The sequence below is a fragment of the Capricornis sumatraensis genome, chromosome 9 (genome assembly GCF_032405125.1).
Source record: "Capricornis sumatraensis isolate serow.1 chromosome 9, serow.2, whole genome shotgun sequence".
NCBI lineage: Eukaryota > Metazoa > Chordata > Mammalia > Artiodactyla > Bovidae > Capricornis > Capricornis sumatraensis.
Window position 1 is genome coordinate 74,393,980 of NC_091077.1, and position 22,865 is coordinate 74,416,844.

A 22,865-nucleotide genomic window follows, 5' to 3' on the forward strand; every position below is an offset into this window, starting at 1 on the left:
TATGCAAAAAATATTACAGTGTTGAATAAGTAGCTACATTTATTATAGTAAATCCATGCAATAGAATGTCTTGAAACCTTTAGAAAAAATAGGGTGAATCTATATAGACACTGATATGGAAAATAGCCCAATTTTATTACAGAGTGAGGAGAAGCAGTTTGATACCAAATCTATAACATGATTCCATTTTCACATTATGAAATTCTATTTGTGAAAAGGTTATATACACATTTTTTCCTTGTATACATATAAATTTCTGGATGTACTCACCAAATACACACAAAAAAAATGATAGTCTGTGGAGTGGGAGGAGGGTCATTGTTGGATACAACAGGACCTTAACTTTTCATTGAAAATTTGAAAATTTTTACCATGAGAAGGGCAAGAAATTCTCTTCTCCAATGTCTTGGTTATATGAGGGTGAATATAGATGATATAAATGTCCAGCATAAAGAAACTGTCAGACATCAGGAACCCATGACTGTCGGTTTTCCCATTCAAACATGAGTATTTATGTACACACACACACATACACACAACTCACTCCTTTCCGACACCTTCTGAACCCTGACATCATTTTACATGCCACCAATCTTACCATATGTCTCCATTATCTTTTGGATATCCTTATTTCCAGAGAGAATTGAAGAAAAGCAGCATGGGGAGATGATTTAATTTGGACATTGTCGTCCCCTAATACCTAGCTTAAGTTTTTTCAAAAGAGAAAGGTAGTATTTTATTTTCCATTTTCAAAACAGAGGGAAATAAAATGTTCCCAGGTACTATCAGTGACATAGGAAAATGCTTCATCCTGCTCCCTACTTCAATCAATCTTAAAAAAAATACTGGGTGGGAACACTTAAAACATGCCTTGACTGTTATTGAAAACCACAAGAATGATGAAACTTTATGCATAATGATGTTGAAATAACCCTCTATGAATTGTGGGGATTCTGACAGGCAGTGAGATTTATGACTCCTTTCCTCCATTCCATATCACAGAAACAGTAAAGAGAGTAAAAAGCTAATTTCCAGGTCAATCATCTCCAAAATAGATGTTGATTTCACAAGCCAGTGGCAAAGAAAGGTTGAATAAGCATCCTCAACATATTTTTACTTATTTATAGATCATATAATCACATCATTGTACTAATAATTTAAAACAGCAAATATAAAAGTAGAAATTAAAATGGATAAAATTTAAAATATATAGAAAATCAAGCATCTAGTATTTTCTTCCCACATTCACCCAGTGAGATACTATTCAAATAGCTCAAATAGCAGCAATCATGGTGACTCATACATAATTAAGAAATTTACATTCATAGTATCACTCAATATAATAATGAGTTGTTATACCAATGAAAAAGTTTCAGGACATGCTTTCAGCTGAAATGCCTCCTCAGAAGGACTAGGAGTATGTTATTTAATTGAGAAAATAAATAATTCTACATAATTTGTTGTGAGTTGGGGGAGAGTATAAAACAAAGAGGTCTCCTTCCCAAAATGTCAACAGTGCCAGGTTTGAGAAACTTTGCTCTAAAGAAGTCATCAGTGGTATGTCAAAAAGGACTATCAGATGAGTTCATTAGCACTGTTTGTGACTGTTTCATAATCTGAGACTCATTAAATTACATTGTATCCATTTACTGGAACGCTGTAAACGTTAAAATTATGTTGTTCAAGAATTTCTAAGACTATGAAGAAATGCTCATTATATTTATCCTAAAATAACATATTTAGTATGATCAGAGCATTGTAAAAGTATACACACACTTGTGTATAGTACTGGAAAATACTTTGAAAGAGTACCAACCAAAATATTAATATCATTTATTTTACCATTTATCTCTGAAGAGTGGTAAGGAGTTCATGTGAAAGATACTTCACAATTAATGTCATTATAAATATCTACACTATTTATCAGTTGATATAAGCCATTACCTCAAAAGCTATACAAGCTTCCTAAGCATGTAAGACTTTCTACCCTCTCTTTTCAGAATGTGTCATTGGAAGAGTTTTACTTCCTGACATCCAGTTCTTTTCTGGTAGAAAAGAGGACCTGCAGGTGTCCCTCACCAGGTGCCTTTGTGATGGCAGCAGGCAGAGTACACTGGGTATTTTTGTTCAGTGCCGAAATAGCACCTACTATTCTCATTCCTTCTCTTTAAAAGCCGTCATTGTTATACTATGATTCAAAGGTAGAATTACTCGCTTCCACCCACATCAAAAACAGTACGGTCATGACACTCTGCAAATTCAATAAATGTTTCCAACATCATGAACACTCATCCCCAGTTGAGAAGGTTTTCTGAGTAAGAGGCATTATGATATCATCTGCTATGCAGCCTTATAGCTTCCATATTGGGATTTAAAGTGCTGGTGTTGCCAATAAACTACTGCTATTTTAGTGACCAATAGCCTTATGTGAAGAAGAAAGCAAAATGGCAACAAGTTCTCATAAATAACACAATATTTATATCAACCAACAAAACTGACTAGTTTTGCTCACCAGTATAACTGAACTTCTAATCTTCACTGGAGAGAAAGGGAAGGTCGGGAGTAGGGATGGGGAGAAGTAGGGAACTATTTGGCCACTTTATTTGATGTCAATATAATATAATTAGAATTTTAAACATTTTACAGTAAAGGAAAAAAGAAAAAACCTCTCCAAAAGAGATAGATATAGATTTACAGAAGAATTACAAATAATTTGAGTAGACACTGCCCTCCTCAAGGAGGTGGAGCTCAACTCCCACCCGTGAATGTGAGCTGCTTAGTGGCTTGCTTCCAAAGATTAAGAGTGTGGAAGGATGAAAAAAGCAACTTCACAGTGGAGATCCGGACAAGTCCTACCCCTGCCAGTGGATCAAGGTTAACGTGATTATCAGTGATAAGTTATGCTCACAGTACACTCTCTTGATACGATATGATGACAATGGCGTTTTACGTCTATGATCTTCCTTCCACAACCATATACTAATCATGGGAAAAAGCTTCAAACAAACCCAAAATGAGAGACACTCTATAAAAAAAGCTTGATGCCAAAACTGTTAAGGCCATCAAAAAACAAATAAACAAAAACCCGAAAACAAGCAAATAAACAAAACCCCCAAAACAAACAAATAAACAAGAACAGAAAGTCTGAGAAACTATCATAGACCCGAGAAGGTTAAGGAGATATGTAATTGGTTACAGATATGAATGATTCTGTAACAGGAAAAGGGTAGTATTGAAAATCTATTAAAATTTGAATAAAGTATGGAGATTAATTAGTAGTAATGAACTGATGTTGGTTCCTTAGTAACAAAGGTATTGCAGTAATATAAGATGTAAATAATAGGAAAAACTTGGTGAAGAGTAAATGGGAACTCTCTACAGTATTTTTACAAATTTTCCATAAATCTAACACTATTTGAAAATTAAAATTTATTTAAACAAAAATAAATTTAAAATTATAGCAAAAAAAATATGTCTTGTTAGAATTTTTTAAAATTCTAGGTAAACTGAACATTAAATCTGGAATTAATTTGATAACAAAAGGAGAGCAAGAATCATTTTATGCTAGCAAACTCAATAACTAAGATGAACAAATTTCCTGAAAAATGACAACTTATCATGACTGAAACAAAACAGAAAATATGAATTCTCCTATTAAATAAAATAATTGAATTCACTACTAAACATCATCCCAAACTTTAGGCTGAGATAGTTTGACTGATGCAGTCTGTCACACATCTAGGGAAAATATAACACAAATCTCATACTAACTTTATCATAAATTAAAAAGGCAAAAATACTTCTTATTTTATGAGACTAACATAATCTTAATAGCAAACCTGATAAAGATGATAAAAAAAGAAAAACACAAATAATATCTCTTCTTTTTTAAGTCAAATTATTTTCAGAAATACATAAAGAGTAACACACTACTAGCAAATAGGTTTATCTGAGGTATGTAAGGTTGCTTTAACTCTTAAAAATCAATATACATAATTCACCATGTTCAAAGTAAAAACAAAAATTCATATAACAGTTTCAATAGATGAAGAATAAGCATTTGACACAACATAACACCCATTCATGGGCTTACCCAGTGGATCAGTGGTAAAGAATCTGCCTGCACAGGAGTCATGGGTTCCATCCCTGGACTGGGAAGATCCCCTGGAGGATGGCATGGCAACCCACTCCAGTATTCTTGCCAGGAAAATCCTGTGGACAGAGGAGCATAGCGGGCTATAGTCTATGGGGTTGCAAAGAGTCAGACACAATTGAAGCGACTGAACACACACACAAACACACACACACACACAACATCCATTCATGATTAAAACCCTCAGTCAACTAGGAACAGGAAAAAACTTCCTTCATCTGATATAGGGAATCTATGAAAAGTCAATAAGTGACCTCATATCGAATGGTGAAATACTGAACACTTTCTCACTAAACAAAGACTAAGACAAAAATGGCAATTCTTACTATACCTATTCAATGGAGAGCCCATCTATTATAATAAGGCAAGTAAAAGAATTAAAGGACATACTGATTAGATAGGAAGAAGCAAAACTGTTCTTCCTCTTTGCAGCTGACATAATTGCTTACTTGGAAAATTCTAAGGAATCTATAAAACAGCTATTAAAGAGTAAACTTGAAAATTTTGCATGTTATAAGAATAATTTACAAAAATAATTTGCATTTACATACATGAAATTTAAATAATTTTAAAAATGACTTTTAAAATTATATTTACAATATCATTAGAAAATTAGAAAACAATTGGGACTTCCCCAGTGGTCTAGTGGCTAAGACTCTGAGCTCCCAGTGCAGGGGGCCCACGTTTGATCCCTGGTCTGGGAGCTAGATCCCATGTGCTACAACTAAGACCCAGGGCAGCCAAATAATTAAATAAAATTTTAAAATAGGAAAATTAGAAAATAATTAAGAATAATTTTAAAAGAGTAACATCAAAATCCTGGGTAAAAAAATATAAAACATTGCTGAGGGAATTTTTTAATTAAAATTATATATTGAATAATTTATATGTATCTATTTTTATATATATGAAATCATGAACTGGAAAACTCAATATAGTTTAGATGTCATATTTGCCCAGCTGATATACAGATTTAATACAACCCTGTTTAAATTTCAGATGACATTTCTGTAGAAATTAACAAGTTATGGAAACTCAATAACCTAGAATAAACAAGGCAATTTTAAAATAGAAAGAACAGTCAGAGGACTTGACTACCTAATTTCAAAACTTACTACAAAGTTAAGAACCAAGCTAGGGTGGTTGGTTACTTACCTAGTTACTGGCATAACTTACATAGTTATTGGATACTTCACAGAGGAACCAAAGCAAACTAATGGAGAACTGAAATTTCAGTAAATGGTGATAAAACAACTGACTATCCACATGGGAAAAAATAAACCGTGACTGCTACCTAATATGACATACAAAAATTAATTCAAGGTGTGTCAAAGACCTAAAGTAAAAGCTAAAACAGTAAAGCTTTTGGAGAAAACACAGGAGAATATCTTCATGACTTTGGTTAGGCAAATATTTCTTGGGCAAATCATAGAAAGTAATGAGCGTTAAATTTTGTGTGGCATGGTGAGTTTAATCCTCACACACTTTTCAGGGAAAGAATAATCAAGTCCAGGATTATGGACAGCAACTCAAATCTCCCTGCTCTCTTGGGCAGCATTAAGATGTATGGTTAGAAGAAAGGGGTAAAATAGGATTAATCAGAAAAATATCAGAAATTATTGGAAAATAAGAGAAGCTTTAAAGATGACTGATGAAGCAATGAAAAAAGACTGATTCTTTGGAAAGATTAATAAAATAGACAAACTTCTGCAGTCTTCACAAGGAAAAAAAATGAAGGAAATTTTTAAATAACCAATATTAAGTCATGAAAAGGAGAACATAGATAGAAATACAAAGATAATTGAGGGTTTTCAAAAATTTCAAATATGTACAGTAGAAAAAGTATGCTAATAAATCTTGCATCCATTGGTCAGCCTCAATAATTGCTAACTCCTGGATAATTTTATCTCTATCTCCTATCACTGCCCCCAGCCTAGATGATTTTGAAGCAAATCTCAGACATCAAATGATTTTATCTGTAAATATTCAGTGTGTATCACTAAAATTTATCTCTTTTTAAAGATAGCCACCATATCATCATAATGCTTTCAGTATTTAGGTTTCTGTTTTTATATTTCCCCAATCATAGAATTTTTTTTAGTGTGCTTGAAACAGAATCCAAATAATCTCTGTATTGCTTAGTTAATAGGTTTTCCCTTTCTCTTTTAATGCATGTTTCCCTTCTCTTTTTATCTCTCTCTTCTTCCTTGTAATTTTTTTCCTTTTTTTTTTTGTGCAGGAACTATCTTTTGTCCTGTGGCTTGCCCACAGTCTGGATTTTGTTGATTATATCCTGCAGCGTCATTTAGTATGTTTCTTTGTTTTCTTCATTTGTTAAAAACTGGCAGTAGAATCCAAAAAACACAGAAAATTCAAGCTTCACTTCCATCAGGATCTGATTCTCTGTTTTTGTGATGTAATAGCCATTGATAACCGCTGGCCACAACATTTCATTAATTGGAGATGAAAACTGGTGATATTCTATCATCAAAATAATGATCAGAGAATATTCTGTATAGCTTCATACTGAAAAATCAACAACTCTAAATTAAATGAACTGTTCTCTTGGAATATCTATTATAAAAACAGAGTCTTAAATCAGTAAGAAACTTTAACAGACTAGTTACCATACAAGAAATTTAGAAGGTAATTAATGAAACACCAGTGTTTTAGGTACTCATTTTCCCAAATCTTCAAGGGACAATTAATTCCTTTGTTATAAACAGCTTCAAACCATAGAGAAAGATGAAAAACTTCACAGTCCATTTTATGAAGCAATAACCATTTTGATATGAAACCCAATAAGAGTAATGAAAATGACAAACCAGTTTCATTGTGAAGATAAAAGATTATTATTAGCAAATTGAGCACAGGAATATAGTAAAATAATTTAAAATCATAATGAATTGGGATCCAGAAACAGAGAGGTGGTTAAACGTTAGAAAATTATTTATACCAAAAAATGGATGTTCCCCCTCATTTCAATTGTTGAATATTTTTCTGGATATTTTAGTTACTGTAAATAAAATATACAGTTGTCTAAAGTTTGGAGATGATATAACTATACACCAGAAAAATCTAAGATTTCTGTCTAAAATTTGTTACCAAAAAAAACCACAAACAACTAAGTAGGCTGAAATAAAATCAATATACAGAAACATTTTGACTTTCATATTTCCAAACAACCAACTTGAAAGAATAATGGAGTAAAGAATAAATACTGTAAAGTCAATAACAATTAAATATAAAATATCTAAGAATAAACATTTCAAGAAATTCATAAGATTTAAATAAAATATGTTTTAAATGAAAAAACTTTAAAAAGTTTTAAATGCTTTGAATTCTTGAGGGAAATCTAAAAGGTGAACAAATAATAGCATACCATATTTCTAGACAGGAAGATCACACATCACAGAAATGTTATTTCTTCTTAAATTAATTTATGAATTTAGGGTAAGCTTAACTCCAAAGTTTATATGGAACAATAAACAAGCAAGAATAGCCAGGAAAAAGATATGAGGGGGAAAAAGGCAGAGTACTGAAAGGGACTGGCCCAAAGAGGCATGAAAATATTATGAAGCCACAATTACTAAACAGAGTAGTAGCAACACATGAAGAGATAATCAAATCAATGGATTAAAACAGAAGTGTAAAAATGAACCGAAATGAATACAAAAATACAGTATTAATAAAGAGTTTCTTAAATCAGTAAGGAAAAGATGGCTTATGCAATAAGGGCAATGGATTAGCTATCTGGAAAACTGGATTCACCCTTATATTTAGATAAGATCCCCAAAAGATGAAGGATTTTATAAACATAAAAGTATTAGAAGAAACCATTTGCAAATTCTTTTAGAATCTCAAATTGGAAAAGATAACTACGATACAACATCTAAGGAAAAACTTGATAAAAAGACAAACTAGGCAAAGACACTTACAACTAATATTATAAAAGCCTAAAGGTTTTTCAAGTATGTGAAATATAGAGAGTTTCTCAGAGCTTGAAAGTGTTTTCTCTGTGACACCCTTGTCGAAACAATGTGCTAATTAATTACTTTTGCCATACTGATAGGTGAAAAATAATCTTTCCATGTAACTTAAGTTCATGCTATGTATTTTTAAGTTAACTTATGTATATTCATTCAAGGAAAAAGAGACTGCTTTTCATAGTTTCCATAGTTTCTGTTGCTGGGGTACACAAAGTTTTCAGTGATTGCAGTGGAAAAACACCCCAAATTAAACTCTGCTGCTTCTGCTGCTAAGTCGCTTCAGTCGTGTCCGACTCTGTGAGACCCCATAGACGGCAGCCCACCAGGCTCCCCCGTCCCTGGAATTCTCCAGGCAAGAACACTGGAATGGGTTGCCATTTCCTCCACCAGGGTCCAAATCTCACTCTGCCACTTCATAAATTACTTATTATTGTTACTGAACTTGAGAATATCCATCTGTAAAGGACTGCTGGTAATATCTACTGTGAACCCTGTGAGGGTTCTCACTAAAAAGGAAATGAGATGTTTGTGAAGCTCTGGGCACAGAAAAGGGATTTGACAGGTATTACCTTTCTTACCTCTTTTCCTTGCCCTCACACCTAGGCAGTTACATTTCTTCAAAGCTGATGTGGGTGGGGAACACTTGAAAAACCACCTCAGACTCGACTCGCAGAATGTTCTAAGGGGAAAAGGGATCAAGGAACAGCTAGTGGAAACCTTTAGCTTTACAAACAGTAAAAGAGCCCTTTCAGGGATGTTTCTGGAAGAACATCCTACAAAGATGTGAAGGAATAATGACTAAGTTTCCTCCCATCTTCCTGAAACTGTCAAAAACACAAGTCATCACCAAAACTTCAACTGCAAAGGTCATAGGAGTTTGGCTGGTTTTCCCATGTCCCATGAAATCTATAAATCAGTCTCCTCGACAAACTATCCAAGGCAGCAATCCAGAAGTTAAAAAACAGTCACAATTTTTCGCTTGCCTATGTCTTTTCTAGAAATGCATAAACAATCTTGGAAGAGTTAAAGCTGAGAATGCCTCTTGGACACAGCACAAGGGCTCCACCTTCAGCTCTCAGACTGAAGAGGAATTCTTCAAAAACTCTGCTGCCTGAGTCCTCAAAAAGTAGATGTGAAATATAATCTTTTCTCATGAAATTTAAACCACAGAACCTTTCACTTTTAAATATTTCAGTCCAGAATATGTATCTACTGTCCATAGGTAAAATGAAAGGTAAGAGTCTTACTGTGTATTATATTGATATTAAATAGACAAATTTTAAAATATATTATGTTTTCTTTCAGTTTTTCAGAATGCCTGTCTTGATGTCATTTTCTTTACAGCTGCAGCAGAGTCTGATAAGATCTTTCATTCTAATTCTCCCATGGTTTCACTCCACTGGACTTATGGTCTTGCAATAAAGGAAAAGGTTAATTCTTGCCTGGCAGGACTATCCATAAATTAGCAGCACTTTTTTAATATCCCACTAAATATATGCCAGTTTTTGAAGGGAACTTTTATCTTGACAAAGGAAAGCAAAATTAAATTCTATAAAAAGGCATTAGTTGGGCCTTGAAGATTGATATCTACCAATTTGTAATGGTAAGGAATACAAATTTATACACACACAAAAAAAAATAAAAAGCAAACTACCAAAAGATATCCCCATCATTTCACAGAACAAAACTTCCAAATCTAAATTGAATTCTAAAACAGTTTACATAATTACATAACAGAGTGAACTAATCTTCCACCACATAATCTGTTAAAGGAAGGTGACCGAGTACCCGCTTCTTTACAAATTATGGCATGTAGGAGGGAAAACAGTCATTTTCTACATTAAAAGGTATCAGTAGATTCAGATTATACAAAACACAAACACTGTGTTTTTCAAACTCCAATCGTGAGAGTAAATTTGTTGCTAATTTTCTCCCTGTCACTTTCTTCTTGGCTTAACCCAACTCAGATTTCTGTCTCAGCAAAAGGAAGTCATAGACCTTCAGGGTTACAGAACTGTGTCTGGGTAAGGAAAACTAGAAAATTAAACTTATCTTATACCCTGGAAAGTTTTTACATGCCTCCTAAAGACACCCAGAATTCTCCTCTTTTTTGCCTTTAAGCTATTTACAAGCCTGACATGAGATGCTGACACAGAGAAATGTGAGTTCTGTGTGTCTTGAAGTGGGGGTCACAGCAAGGACTGACACTAAGTTCAGATTTCTGTTTTTTCAACACCCAAAATGTTTCCAAATTCTAGGCAGTTTTAAGGTGCAATGGTGAGAACTCTGAACCCAAAGTTTCTGAGTCCTTGGCCATATAAAATCTCTTCTGTAAGAGTGAACAGTTGAAATCTGTAGAGCATTGCTATGTGCCTAGATTCTTTTTAAATATATTAAATGTTTCTAATTTTCATAATAATCCAATAACTCAGGTTTCTTTTCCTTTTTCTTTAAAGTATAGTTGCTGTATAATATTACGTAAGTTATCGGTGTACAAGATGGTGATTTGCGATTTTAAAGTTTATGCTACATTTATATTATAGAGTATTGGCTATATTCCCTGTGTTGTACAATATATCCTTGTAGCTTATTCTATACATAATAGTTTGTACCTAGTTACTCTTTGTTCTATCATTGAGAAAACCAAGGTTTAAATAAATTAAATAATCCCCAGAGTCACATAGGTTGACTAAACAAGCCCAAATGCTCTATACACAAATCACCCACAATAACCCTGGATGTAGATAAGTATCCAATTATATTCATTAAGTACTTTTTGATAAATTTCTATTTCGCAGACAATGTACAGGATGAAAATGAAGCATAGTATTGTTAAGGGACTTGCCCAAGATCTCAGAGCAACTTCACAAATGCCTAGAACTAGAGCTCTTACACTGAATCTCAGTCCTAAAGAGTAAAAACAGGATAATAAGATGAAAGAGCCCTGGCTCTAAAAACATGCATGTCCACATTCATATCCCAGATCTACCACAGGCTAGCTATGTAACCTAGATGAAACTACCTATCATTTCTTTTCAGTAAGTTCTTTTTAGTGATTTGAGAATAATAATAGTTTTTCAAGCTGTTAAAGTATTAAAGCTACTATTTAAAAAATAATCTAGGACAAAGTATATATGCAAGTACTATTATTTTTCATTCCAGGGAAACTTCAGTTCAGTTCAGTTGCTCAGTAATGTCCAACTCTTTGCGACCCCATGAACTGCAGCACACCAGGCCTCCCTGTCCATCACCAACTCCCGGAGTCCACCCCAACCCATGTCCATCGAGTCGGTGATGCCATCCAACCATCTCATCCTCTGTCGTCCCCTTCTCCTCCTGCCCTCAATTTTTCCCAGCAACAGGGTCTTTTCAAATGAGTCAGCTCTTCGCATGAGGTGGCCAAAGTATTGGAGTTTCAGCTTCAACATCAGTCCTTCCAATGAACACCCGGGGTTGATCTCCTTTAGGATGGACTGGTTGGATCTCCTTGCAGTCCAAGGGACTCTCAAGAGTCTTCTCCAACACCACAGTTCAAAAGCATCAATTCTTCTGCGCTCAGCTTTCTTCATAGTCCAACTCTCACATCCATACATGACCACTGGAAAAACCATAGCCTTGACTAGACGGACCTTTGTTAGGAGATCTCTTAGGTCTTTTGCCCACAGTGAACAATTGTCCCTCAACTTTCAGCAACCTTGGTTTTCCCACTTGCTCCAAACATGAGAAAATTAACATCCTAAAACAATGAACCTGGAGCATGGTTGTTCCCCGGTATCTTAAAAAACTACTGTGGCAGGTGGAAAAGTAACAATATACGCCCAAGCTCCCTTGCGTGAGCCTCTCTTCTTCTTCCTCGCCTTATTCTTCTCCCTCCTCCTTTCTTTCTCTCTTCCTTTCTCTCATCTACACACACAGTGTCCCAAATGTGAGAAAAAAATAGTAAGATTACATTGTTTCACTCAATGGAAATGAGAAGAAATACAAACCATACAGAAAAATACTTAATTCAAGTGTCGCTACATTCTTAAAGATTAAAAAAAGTTTTACAAAGACAAATAATTACCCTAAAGCTAATTATTTCAATTGGAAAAAAAATGAAAAGTTATGGTATTAATGCCTTTTAAAGTTCTCTCCTCACTAGATTCATGTCAGATTTGGAAAACAGCCACATCTACACAGGTCCTTTATAAAACGAGAAAGAGTCCAAAAGTGAGTAGTTAGATTTCCATTACTGAAACAAGATAAAGAAAGAACTGTTCACCACTCTGAAATCCATCACCAAGACCATTCCTTAGCAGAAAACCTCTGCTGCTGCTAACTCGCTTCAGTCGTGTCCGACTCTGTGCAACCCCATAGACGGCTGCCCACCAGGCTCCTCCATCCCTGGGATTCTCCAGGCAAGAACACTGGAGTGCGTTGCCATTTCCTTCTCCAATGCATGAAAGTGAAAAGTGAAAGTGAAGTCGCTCAGTCATGTCTGACTCTTAGCAATCCCATGGACTGCAGCCTACCAGGCTCCTCCATCCATGGGTTTCCAGGCAAGAGTACTGGAGTGGATCTTGCGACCCCATGAATTGCAGCATGCCAGGCCTCCCTGTCCATCACCAACTCCCAGAGTTCACTCAGACTCATATCCATCAAGTCAGTGATGCCATCCAACATCACTGGTCATCCCCTTCTCCTCCTGCCCCCAATCCCTCCCAGCATCAAAGTCTCTTCTAATGAGTCAACTCTTCACATAAGGTGGCCAAAGTACTGGAGTTTCAGCTTTAGCATCATTTCTTCCAAAGAAATCCAAGGGCTGATCTCCTTCAGAATGGACTGGTTGGATCTCCTTGCAGTCCAAGGGACTCTCAAGAGTCTTCTCCAACACCACAGTTCAAAAGCATCAATTCTTCAGTGCTCAGCCTTCTTCACAGTTCAACTCTCACATCCATACATGACTACTGGAAAAACCATAGCCTTGACTAGATGGACCTTAGTCGGCAAAGTAATGTCTCTGCTTTTGAATATGCTATCTAGGTTGGTCATAACTTTTCTTCCAAGGAGTAACCATCTTTTAATTTCATGGCTGCAGTCACTATCTGCAGTGATTTTGGAGCCCCCCAAAATAAAGTCTGACACTGTTTCCACTGTTTCCCCATCTATTTCCCATGAAGTGATGGGACCACATGCCATGATCTTCGTTTTATGAATGTTGAGCTTTAAGCCAACTTTTTCACTCTCCTCTTTCACTTTCATCAAGAGCCTTTTTAGTTCCTCTTCACTTTCTGCCATAAGGGTGGTGTCATCTGCATATCTGAGGTTATTGATATTTCTCTCGGCAATCTTGATTCCAGCTTGTGTTTCTTCCAGTCCAGCATTTCTCATGATGTACTCTGCACATAAGTTAAATAAGCAGGGTGACAATATACAGCCCTGATGCACTCCTTTGCCTATTTGGAACCAGTCTGTTGTTCCATGTCCAGTTCTAACTGTTGCTTCCTGACCTGCATACAGATTTCTCAAGAGGCAGGTCAGGTGGTCTGGTATTCCCATCTCTTTCAGAATTTTCCACAGTTTATTGTGATCTCTGAGAATTAACTCCCTCCAAATAATAGACTGGACTTCTCAGTTATGTTTGTAACAAATGACTCTCCCCTACCTGTTCACAGACATGGATTCCTGAAACAAGGTGAGAGAATCTGATTAGACCTGAACTTTCTGAACCTCCCAAAGGTTCCCTTTACCCGAACATGCTAATTAGCCTCTGGAATAAACTACAAGCTAGAGAAGCCATTTTTTATCATGGGCATACCAACTCAGGGAAAGGAGTCTACAGTATTGAAGGGAAAAAAGAAAACATAATTTAAAAAGAGAACATATATGGAATGAGAGATGGGAAAAGATGAAAAAAAAATAACCTCCTCAGATCCTAACCACTTTTCTACTTCCAGGTATTAATGTTTCAGAAAATAAACACTACTTTCTTCCCTTGATTTCCATGCCAACTCGTGATTCATCATGGTCACTTCTTTCACCCTTAATTTATAGTTTTTGTTTCCAACAACCAAATAATCCCTCACTAAAATAGTAGACCAGTGCTCTCTTGCACTGACATTTTACAGATCAGAGAGAGGACCCGAAAGGCAATGCTCCTGCTTACTCTCACACACATAATTAGCAGAACCAAATTCAGCTCTTTTGTTTGCAACTCAAGTTTTCTTTCTACAAGACAGATTTCCATTTAATTCCCTTAAATGCTGAAATAAAAAGTATGCTAACCCCAAATGCCATATTTCATAAAACCCTCAGGTCCATCAATTGTATGACACATCAAACATTTCAAATATGACACACTGCTGATACCAGTGATAGTGACAGACATTCCTACTTCATATAGATTAACATGCGAAATAAAAAGCTCACTTGAGAAGCTGTGAAAACAGTAATATAAGGGAATAGGGGCAAGTTTAAATGTACTAGTTGTGGCCTCTGTTTGGAAAGAACTAGACGTAAAATTTCAAGTACCAAAATAAAAATTGTGAAATTCCTGTTTTGAAACCCACTCATGTTGCCAACAGCAGAAAATCTTCAAGTCAAGAATGTTTCAAAGATGGACAGAAAAGGCACTTCTGAAATCTCTCTTGATTTTTAAATTCCCAATTAGGTTGATGTAAGAGTCATAATGCTGTGCTATGCACTGAAATAGGGGAAACCAAGGTGGGTAGAGAATATGAGGAAAGAGAGAGAAAAAGTAGAAACCCAAGTCTAGCCCTCACGCATTACTCATTAATCAGTAATATTTATGATGTCCCCACTCTGGCTCAGGTACCATTTTAACACTGGTCCTATAGCACAGAGCAAGAGATGACAGGTCAATCAGAGCCAATATTGTAGGAGAGGAAAGAGATGATAAATAAAAAAATAAAATCAAAACATCATGGAAAAATATTAAGTAGTATATGCACTCAAGAAAAATAAAGCATAGTAAGGAATCACTCCCTGAAGAAACATACACTTTAGAAATAAGTTTCACATGCATGATATACTTATCAAATCCTTTGAGAAGCAGGTGACAAAATGCCAATGTGAGGTGTTTGGACATTTAGTATACCAGAATTCCGAGACACTCTCCCAAAGGTTCCCTTTATCCCAAAGTTTCCCTTTACCCTTGAACTTTGATCTACCAACCAAAACTCAGCAAAAGTCAATTTGAAAGTCCAGTACTTGGCAAAGAACAGCCGCTGAGGTTGTCAACCCAGCAAGCAGGAATCACTTGCACAGAAACTCGACTCCTAATTTCCATGGGTACCCAGGACAGGTTACTCTAGCCTTTCTTGCTCTATAACTGAATCTTCAAATATTCTGTAAGGCAAGGTTTTGCATATGCATCTATGCATTCACAGTCTCAAACTCAGTGTTCCTCTGTGTCCTTCATGTCACATAGTGCTTTCTTTACTATGACCATCTCTTCCTAATTGGTTATCCAGAAGGTTCTCTTCATTACCACTCAGAGTAACTTATGCAATTCTTAGGACAGCAGGCTGAAGACAAGTCACACCTCTGTCACCATACGAACTGCCCCAGGTTTAGCAAAGATTACTTAATTATTAATTATGGAGAAAACAAAATTCCAGACTTCTCAGAGACTGAAATTTCTTTCCAGAAGCACTGAAAAAATTTTTATTTAAAAACCACACTCAGTTCAGTTCAGTTCAGTCTCTCAGTCGTGTCCAACTCTTTGTGACCCCATGAATTGCAGCACGCCAGGCTTCCCTGTCCATCACCAACTCCCGGAGTTCACCCAGACTCACATCCATTGAGTCAGTGATGCCATCCAGCCATCTCATCCTCTGTCGTCCCCTTTTCCTCCTGCCCCCAATCCCTCCCAGCATCAGAGTCTTTTCCAATGAGTCAACTCTTTGCATGAGGTTGCCAAAGTACTGGAGTTTCAGCTTTAGCATCATTCCTTCCAAAGAAATCCCAGGGCTGATCTCCTTCAGAATGGACTGGTTGGATCTCCTTACAGTCCAAGGGATTCTCAAGAGTCTTCTTCAACACCACAGTTCAAAAGCATCAGTGCTTCAGTGCTCGGCTTTCTTCACCACACTAACATTTATTAATTTGCAAAACCTCAAGCAACAAGAACAATGAAATAGCATTCAGGTTGCCCTAATTTTCCAATCTCCAGAGAAAATTACTCTTACAAGTCTCATGCGGATTCTTGTACAGTGATAAGGTGCATTGTTTAACACATATATAAATGTACATGGGATTTTTTTTTGTATTTACAGTCCTCTGTAATCCACTTGTTCACTCAAACATTAATTGTAGATATCTTTTTCAGTAAGTAAATATATATGTTGTGCGGCTACATAGAACTTAATTGTATGGGGATACTGTAATACATTAAACTACTGCCATATTGATGAGAGTTTGAGTTCTTTCCAATTTTCACATATATAAAAATGCTACAAAGAACATTTATTTGCTTACTTGAAGTATGCCTGAAACTTGAACTTCTAGATCAAAGGAAATGTACATTTTAAGTTTAAGTCTGTAAAAATGACTGTATTAATGTCGATACTATTGTCATTATAACAGACAGCCTATTGTCCCACAACTGCACCCACACTGGTTATTACCAATCATTTTCATATTTAATTATCTGATCACTGAAAAACAATTATATTATTACAATGTTTCCCAAAAAATCATGGCATTCCTCACAATAATTATTTGATTTAAATAAAAAAAAATTTTGCCCTTACAAATAACAGGCGTTGATGGTAGAAGATTAATAATATAAAGACTTACACGATAATAAAATATCAAGGGACTTCTAGGGCAGCTAAGATGGAGAAAGCTGATAAAGGTTCTCTCTCCTACTGATTTACAACTAAATATTCTGAACAGAATGCAAAATATACTACTTGAGGACTCTGAAAAATAAAAAAATAGCAGGTGGATTGAGGACTAAAATCAAAATACAAATAACTGTCTTCAAAGTGAGAGGAATCAGTCACGAGGAACCTCCTAACAGGAGAGAAAGCTAAAAATCTAAGGAAAATAAATCTTTCTGATCAGAGGTTCAAGGAAAAGAGAACCTTGGGATCCAGGCAGTATGGAAGAAATCTCAGAGGAGAGAGCTGAAGAAAGTGATTCCTCTAACTGTGTGTATGAAGTCACATAAGGTCTGGACTTGCCTCTAAGCTGTGCACACACAGAACAGACCCAAAGAAAAGAGCAAAGGTTTCAAGAGGTGAACTACCATAAAAACCTTTGTGCCAATCCAAGACTAACCCCAAGAGGCATATGTGCCAGACTGATCCTAAAAGCACAGCAAGGGCTTAAAATCCAAACTGACCTTGAAAACACCACCATCAGAAAGAGCTCAGAACTTGTGATTTGGATGCAACCAGGTTTGATTGCCTGCTTGAACAACAACAAAAATAATATTCTGAGAATTTAATAGGACCCAGAGTCTATCAGGGCAATATTCAAAACCTCCAGGATACAATCCAAAAGTATTCAGCATACAAAATACCAAAATTATCTGACCAATACTCAAGAGAATTAACAGCCAACAGAAAACAAGCCTGAGGTGACCAGATGTTGGAATTATCAAAGACTTTAAAGTAGCTATTATAACAATCTTCCATGAGACAAAGGTAAACACTACTGAGATTAAGGGAAAGGTAAAAGTTCTCAGAAGCAAAATTAAAACTATAAAAAAAATGGACTTCCCTGATTGTCCAGTGGCCAAGACTTAATGCTGCCAATGCAGGGGGTCCAGGTTCAATCTCTGGTCAGGGAACTAGATTCCACAGGCTGCAGTGAAGATTCTGTGTGCCGCAACTAAGACCCAGGGCAGCCAAATTAATTAAATAGCTTTTCAAAAACAAATGCAAATTTTAAAACTGAAAAATACAATAATTTCAATTTTTAAAATTAACCGCATGGCTCAATAGTAAAATGAAGGTGAAAGAGGAAAGAGATAGGGAAATTAAAGATAGAGCAATAAAAAGTAGGCAAACTATAGGACATCACCAAAAGATTTCATATATTATTTCACGTATTATTAAAGTCCCAGAAAGAAAGGAAAAAGAAATGGGTGCAGAAAAATATCAAGAATCCTATCATCCATAATCAATTTTAATATGTGATATAGACTCTTCTAGACTTTTTTTCCATTTATGTAAACATACACATGTATACACATACACACACACACACACACACACACACTACAAATTAGATTACCTGCTGCTGATAAAATGTTTTTTCCTTTGTTAATAAATTATGAATATTTTTATATTTCAATGCTTGTATGTACATCTACATAATAACTTTTATTAATTGGTTAATAGTTCAGTTGGGCTTCCCAGGTGACGCAGTAGTAAAAAATCCACCTGCCAAGCAGGAGATGAGGGTTTGATCCCTGGATGGGGAAGATCTTCTGGAGAAGAAAATGGCAACCCACTCCAGTATCCTTGCCTGGAGAATCTCATGGACAGAGGAGCCTGGTGGGCTACAGTTCATGGGATCACAAACAGCTGGACATGACTTAGCAACTAAAAAACAACAGTTCATTAAATAATGAAGCCATAATTGTGTTATTCAGTAAGCTACCACTATTTATTTCCCCCTCTTTTTTAATTATTATAAAAATTCTATACTTATCCTTAATGCTGAATCATTGCCACATCTTTATTATTTCATTTATATTCCTAAAAATAAAATTACTGCATAAGAGGATATTAATCAACCAACATTTAGTCAACTAACATTTATTGAGCATTTAGTATAAAGTAGGCACTTTCTCTGAACACTTGCCAATTCTAAATATAATCAACAAGTCGATCTTGAATGACAAAGCTGAAAAATATGCATATCTTTGGCTTCGATGGCACAAGAAAATTTTCTCTCAAGGGGACACTGATGGTGCAAGACCAAATATCCAAGAAATTCTTTAAGAGTCAAGAATCAAACCACTAAATTAAAAATACAGGGAACACATTGATTCACTTTCTTGTATATTCTTTACTTAATTAATATGAAGTGTTTTTTAGCAGCTTCAAAATTGGCTCATGTCAGAGCTACCCATTTTGTCTCAGTCAAAATTGGCTGCAATTATTTCATCAATTCTGCCAAACAACCAAGTGAGTGAGAGTCACTCAGTCATGTCTGACTCTTTGCGACCCTGTGGACTGTAGCCCACCAGGCTCCTCTGTCTATGGGATTCTCCAGGCAAGAATACTGGAGTGGGTTGCCATTTCCTTTTCTAGGGAAACAACCAAATTCTACTAATTTTAAGATTGCTTTCTAAAGGTTCTATAAAAGAGCAAGGAAAATATCTTGATATTATTGAAATCATGTAACTCAAATTGGGACTTGAACCCACTCGGCTGGGATTCAAACCAGACCAACACCAGTCTTCCACCTGAAATTACATACCTGGTTTCAGGACTTAATGAAGCTCAGGTTCTTAATGTCTCATTGCAGAAAGAATTCAGTGAGAGACAAAGTGATTGGTAAGAAGTGGATTTATTCAGGGAAACAGACTCCACAGAGCATGGGCCATGTTGTAAGGAGACAGCAACCTTGAAATATGGTGTGTTAGCTTTTATGGGCTGGGTAATTTCATAGGCTAATGAGTAAGAGGATTATTCTAACTATTTGGGGGAAGGGACAGAGATCTCCAGGAATTGGGCCACTGCCCACTTTTTGATCTTTGATGGTCAGCCTTGTAACTGCCTTGGTGCCTCTGGGTGTGTCATTTTGTGCTGATGTGTTACAATGAGGATGTACTGAGATTCAAGGTCAATGAACCTCAACTTGTCCACCATTTTGGATCTATTTGGTTCTAATCAGTTTATGTCTTATCCTTGGGTTATGTTATTCTTTCATAGGCTGCAACTTGCTCTGTGGCCTGTGGGATCTTCCCAAACCAGGAAATTGAACCCGTGTTTCCTGCATTGGCAGGCACTGTGGCCTGTGGCCTGATGTTATTCTTTCATAGGATCTGCTCTGCCCCTCTTGTTTCATTAGTTAGTTAGTTAGTTAGTTAGTTAGTTCAGTCGCTCAGTCATGTCTGACTCTGCGACCCCATGAATTGCAGCACGCCAGGTCTCCCTGTCTATCACCAACTCCCGGAGTTCACTCAAACCCACGTCCATCAAGGCAGTGATGCCATCCAGCCATCTCATCCTCTGTCGTCCCCTTCTCCTCCTGCCCCCAATCCCTCCAAGAATCAGGGTCTTTTCCAATGAGTCAACTCTTTGCATGAGGTTGCCAAAGTATTTTAGCATCAGTCCTTCCGATGAACAACCAGGACTGATCCCCTTTAGAATGGACTGGTTGGATCTCCTTGCAGTCCAAGGGACTCTCAAGAGTCTTCTCCAACACCACAGTTCAAAAGCAGCAATTCTTTGGTGCTCAGCTTTCTTCACAGTCCAATTCTCACATCCATACATGACCACTGAAAAAACCATAGCCTTGACTAGACGGACTTTTGTTGGCAAAGTAATGTCTCTGCTTTTCAATATGTTATCTAGGATAGTCATAACTTTTCTTCCAAGGAGTAAGCGTCTTTTAATTTCACAGCTGCAATCACCATCTGCAGTGATTTTGGAGCCATTATTACTACCTAAAATTTGATTCCCAATAAGGCAATCCATTCTTTTGTATTATTTTAAGAACTAATCTTTATGAAGATAAAATGTTAGTGGGAGAAGAGCATAAAACATATTATTAAGGTGTGATATTATTATCTTTTGGATGGGACACAAGTGCTCAGTCATGTCTTACTCTTTGTGACCCCATGGACTACAGGCCGCCAGGCTCCTCTCTCCATGGGATTCTCCAGGCAAGAATACTTGAGTGGGTTGCCATTTCCTCCTCCAGGGATCTTCCCAACCCAGGGATTAGACTCATGTCTCTTGCATCTCCTTCACTGGCAGGTGGGTTCTTTACCACTAGCGCCACCTGGAAAACTAGATGGGATCGTAATGCACAACTATTTTGGCGTCACTTCTTCCTTTGTGACCTCACTTTATCTTGGATATACCACTATTACATGACATACTCAACAATTATCAGATGATATTCTTTGAAGTCTGTCTCTCGTAGTGTACACTGAACCCTATGAGGGCAGGAAATAAATCCTATTCATTTTTATATTCCCACCAGTTAACTCAGAAAATGCTAGGTATGTGTATGCTGATTTTTTTAAACATATTTTGGTCTCCTTTCTCTCTGCAAATCTAGAAAATATTCCACTTAAAAATAAAGTGAATTAAAACAATGTATGGTTGCCAGATAAAATACAGAACACCCAGTTATATTTGGACTCAGAAAACTTTTTTTTTAGGAACACGTTATGTCCCAAATACCGCATGTTTATCTGAAATTCAAATTTAACTGGACGTCTCATATTTTTATTCACTAAATCTGGCAACTGAAATAACTGGAGATTTCCTAGAATATCACTCAGACCAGAGTAAAACTTTCTCCCTGATGTAGAAAGTAAGGGTTCCAAAAATCTCCATAATTGGACTGCAGGACTTTTCATCTAACATGGGGCAACATAAGCCACCTTATCAGAGATGCTGTATTGCTTAACAGTTTGGACAATGTCACTTTTGAGTCTTTGCCTTTTTTCACATTATCCCTATGTCCCTGTGCTTCAATTTCTGGAGTCCTTTTTGCTGCCAGAATTAGAAAAGTTTTGGATTTTATCAATTCATCTGAACCAATGAATCTCGCAGCTTTGAACAGTCCATCTCTCCATGGCTGGTTCCCTAGCTTGCTCTGGGACAAGACCCTGGTGGGTTCCCCCAGGGGAGATCCTTTGTAAAAGAGGCATACGTATATCACAGCAGCCACATTAGTGCACAGCCAGGCTCCGTCTCAGAAGCTATTTTGTAAGCACGGATTTATTCTCCCGCAGACAATTCTTGCTCGGTTACCTTCCCCAAATCCCCAACTGCTGCCAAGGTTAATGCAGGCCCTGACTCTGGCTGTTGATTCTTATTAATTAAGCCAATCAATGATCTTCTATCATAAAGTGTCTGTTTTTAATATAACCTATTTGATGAGGCTGTATTAATTTAGAAGAAATATGCACTGGCATTCTGACACGCACTTTTCCTAATTATCTTACAGCCCTTGTTCAGCAGTGAAATTAGTCTCTGGTTATCACAGTTAATGGATGCCCACAGCTCTGAGCTAAGTGATCTCCACCAGTCACCTGATCTTTTCTTGCTCTCAGCTGCATAAATATGATGGCACTCTCTATGCTGTCCCTAGTGAATGCATAATTTGAACGTGGGTGTGAATGTTTTAACAAAATCTTCTGCTTCAGGGCAACAAGATGGCACTCTATTCTGGTATATTTCTTTAAGCAGATAGATAGCAAGATTGGGAAGACAAGGCTGTGAGAGGAAAAGTTACACAATAACAGGGGCAAGGCCAAGAGACAGCTTCTGAGGATACAGAGCACACTTGAAACTGGACCAAGCAGTTAAAGGTCAGAAGACAGATTCTCCATCAGAAGCAGAAAAGGGCATAAAATTCACCATGTCTTCACCGACAGTGCTCTTGAGCTCTACAATGCCTCTCCTGCATTTTCTACCTTTCTCTTAAAAACTCGGTGAAGGGCTTCCCTGGTGGTCCAGTAGTTAAGAATCCACCTGCCAATGCAGGGAACATGGGCTCCATCCCTGGTTCAGGAAGATCCC